The sequence below is a fragment of the Phodopus roborovskii genome, unplaced genomic scaffold, assembly GCF_943737965.1.
Source record: "Phodopus roborovskii unplaced genomic scaffold, PHOROB, whole genome shotgun sequence".
NCBI lineage: Eukaryota > Metazoa > Chordata > Mammalia > Rodentia > Cricetidae > Phodopus > Phodopus roborovskii.
Genome location: NW_026125589.1, coordinates 22079 through 26053, shown reverse-complemented (window position 1 = coordinate 26053; position 3975 = coordinate 22079). Strand labels below are relative to the sequence as shown.

Here is a 3975-nt window from a genome sequence, read left to right as displayed (position 1 = left end):
AATTTCTTTAAAGACACAAAGTTCTTTTTATATAGGTCTTTCACTTTTTTGGTAAGCATTACCTCAAGTTACTTTATGTTCTTTGTGGCTAATGTAAAGTATGATATTTTTCTGATGTCTTTCTCAGCCCATTTGTCATCTGAAAAAAGTAGGGCTATTGATTTTTTTTTTTTAGTTTATCTTGTATCCTGCTAGTATGCTGAAGGTGTTTATCAGCTGTAGGAGTTACCTGGTAGAGGTTTTTGGGTTGGTTATGTAAACTATCATATCATTTGCAAACAGAGAAAGTGTGAGTACTTCCTTTCCAATTTGCACTGCCTTGGTCTCCTTTTGTTGTCTTATAGCATTAGGTAGAACTTCAAGTACAATATTGAAGAGATATGGAGAGAGTGTGCAGCCTTGTCTTGTTCCTCATTTTAGTGGAATCGCCTTAAGTTTCTCTCTGTTCAGTTTGATGTTGGCAGTTGGTTTGCTGTTTATTGTTCTTATTATGTTTAGGTAGTTCCTGTTATCCCTGATCTCTCCAAGACTTTTATCATGAAAGGGTGTTGAAATTTGTCAAAGGCTTTTTCAGCATCTAGGGATATGACCCTGTGGTTTTCTTTTTCAGTTTTGTTATATGGTGGTTCACCTTGATAGATTTTTGTATGATAAACCATCCTGCATTCCAGGGATGAAGCCTACTTGGTTGTAGTGGATGATTTCTCTGATGTATTCTAGGATTCAGTTAGCCAGTATTTTATTGGGTATTTTTGCATCGATGTTCATGAAAGATATTGGTCTGTGGTTTTCTCTCTTAGTTTTGTCTTTGTGAGGTTTGGGTATCAAGGTGATTGTGGCCTCATAAAAAGAGTTTGGTATTGAACCTTCACTTTCTTTTGTGTGGAACAAATTGAGTAGTATTGGTATTAGCTCTGCCTTGAATTTCTAGTTGTATTCATCACAGAAGCCGACTGGCCCTGACCTTTGTTTGGTTGGAAGGCTTTAGAAGACTGCTTCTATTTCATTAGAGGTTATAGATCTATTTAAGTTGTTTGTCTGTTCTTGATTTAATTTTGGTAAGTAACAGTTATCCAGAAAATTTTCCATTTCCTTTGAATTCAAATTTTGTGGAGTACAGGTTTTCAAAGTATGACCTGAAAATTGTCAGGATGTCCTCTGTGTCCTTTGTTATGTGTCCTTTTTTGTTTCTGATTTTGTTAATTTGCATGTTATCTCTCTGCTTTTTCAATAGTTTGAATATAGTTTTGTCTATCTTGTTGATTTCCTAGAAAAACCTACTCTTTGTTGCATTGATTTGTTTGTATTGTTTCCCTGCTTTCTACTTTATTGATTTCAGCCCTCAAATTGATTATTTCCTGGCTTCTACTCCTTCAGGGTGAGTTTGCATCTTTTTGTTTCAAGTCTTTTATTTGTGCTGTTAATTCTCTAATGTGATTTTCCTCCATTTTCTTCATAGGGGCACTTAGTGCAATGAAATCCCCTAAGTACTAGTATGTTGTGTCCTCATTCTATGTGAATTTCAGGTATGGTACAATTGCGCAGTGTTCAGTTTCAATGAGTTTGTCGGGTTTCTGAGATTTGTGTTGTTGTTGAATTCCAATTTTAAAGCATGGTGGTCTGATATTCCCATTTTTTTTTTAATCTGTTGAAATTTGTTATGTCACCTAGTATGTGGTTGATTTTAGAGAAGTTTACATGTGGAGCAGAGAAATCAGAGAAGAGGGTAACTTCTTTTGTGTTTGGATGGAATGTTCTATAGATGTCTGTTAATCCCAATTGAGACATAACTTCTATTAGATTTTTTGTTTCTTTGTGCAGTTTCTGACTGGTGTTGCTGTCTAGCGGTGAGAATAGTGTATCAACGTCTCCCACTATAATTGTTTCATGTTTTATATGAGGTTTGAGTTATAATAGCGTTTCTTTTACAAATTTGGGTGCCTTTGTATTTGGGACATAGATGTTCAGAATGGACACTTTTTGCTGATGGATTTCTCCTATGATGAATATGAAATGACCGTCTTATTCTCTTTTGATTAATTTTGGTTTGAACTCTAACGTATTAGATATTAGGATAGCTACATGCTTCTTGTGTCCATTTGATTGGAAGATCTTTTCCCAGCCCTTTACCCTATGGTAATGTCTATCTTTGAATCTTAGTTGTTTTTATTGTATGTGTGTGTATTTATGTGTATTTGTTTTTTTTTTTTTTCATCTCACATGGGTGTCTTTTAATGAAAAAAAAAATTTAGAGAAAATACCTGGCTAGGCTGGGATGAGGCAAATGGGAACGCTTCAAAACCCAAAATGGGAGGGAGAACAGGGTTCCTCTCTCAGAGGGCAGGGTGAGTGAGGGAGGAATGGAGCAAGCAGGAAAGTACTCGTGAGTTACATCCCAGTCCCACCCTCAGGAAAAAGAGAAAGAAGTTCCCATCACCCCACACACCACCCACATCACTCCACAACCCAGCAGCGCCTCAGTGTACCCCTCTCTGTTGCCCAACTATGTCTGGGTCAAAGAGGAGGCTGAGAGTAGGGTTAGGGAGTGGTGAGGAGAGCCACACTTCACTCTGGTTTCCACTCTCTGGCTCTTACAGCAAGTCTGCAGTCATCTGATGCCTGACACAGAAGTGGAGTATGAGGTGGCCACGACAGGGGTGCAGTTGTTGGCAGAGTAGCCTTGCCTCAGCGCCTCAAAGTAGGTTGCCTGCACGGGCTTGTGACATTGTGGCCCTTTGATGGCATCTTCTATTTTAAACCACTCTCTCTTCCAATGTTCATGGAGTCTTCCCAGTCTTCCAGCACTTCTGTGACAATAAGCACCTACACGTACGTCCTGTGCTTCCTCTCCTGGTTCTCAAAAATTCCAACCAACCTTCCTAAGGTCCCTTTTACTCCAGCCTCCTCACAGACTTCATGGACCGCGGCCACACTCGGCTCCTCCTCAGGCTCCATGCCTCCTCCAGGGACAATCCATCTGTCTGGATGGCGGCTACTGCTCACAAACAGCACCTCCTCCTGGCTCTCGCTGCGGAAGCACAGGCACGCAGCCTGCTTCTTGTAGCCATCGCAGTCATAGGTGCGGGTCTGGTTCGACTTGAGTTTCATCATCCTCTGGGCCCTGGTGGGGTGCCTTGCGGGGCCTCAGAGTTGGGAGAGTACAGGCTGCTGTGATGGCCGAGCACATGATGCATGCCCCTCCGGCTCGGCCATGGCGGGGGAGGAGGGTCTGTGTGTCCGCTATACAGCTCTTACCCCAGCCCAGGCCCTGCACCAGAGGAGTCACAGCCACCATTGCCACCCCCACCGCCCCCTCTGTCCGCTGCCCCCAACGACCGGCCCTTGTATGTGTATTTGTATTGTGTGTGTTAGACTGTGTGTTTTTATAGGTGAGATAAAACCATTAATGTTTTGGGAAAGTAAGGACCATTGATTGTTAATGCTTGTTTGTTTTAGATTTGTTATTGGCGGTGGTATTGTGAATATATTTACCCTTGGGTTCTGGTATAGTGAGATTATCTATTGCCTATGTCTTTGTAAGTGTAGTTAACTTCCTTGGGTTCAAGTTTTCTCTTCAGAACTTTCTGTAATGCTAGATGTGTAGATACATATTTTCAAAATCTGGCTTTGTCATTAAATATCTTGTTTTCTCTGTCAATATTGATTGAGAGTTTTGCTGGGTATAGTAGTCTGACAGGGCATCCATGGACTCTTAGTACTTGTAGAACATCTCTCCAGGACCTTCTGGCCTTGAGGGTTTCCATGGTGAAGTCAGTTGTAATTTTGAAAGGTCTACCTTTAAATGTTACCTGTCTTTTTCCTTCCCTGTTCTTAATTTTCTTTCTTTATCTGTATCTTTGGTGTTGTGATTTTTATGTGTCAAGGGGTTTGTTTTTTTGGTCCTGTCTATTTGGTATTCAGTATGCTTCTTGTACTCTCATGGGCATATCCTTCTTCAGATTGGGCAAGATTTCC

At 40.8% G+C, this 3975-nt stretch overlaps 1 pseudogene; it reads right to left on the bottom strand.

Moving 5' to 3' along the window:
- Nucleotides 1-2574: 2574 nt before the first annotated feature.
- LOC127217055 (diphosphoinositol polyphosphate phosphohydrolase 1-like) lies at nt 2575-3111 on the bottom strand (annotated as a pseudogene).
- Between the last annotated feature and the right edge of the window lie 864 nt (nt 3112-3975).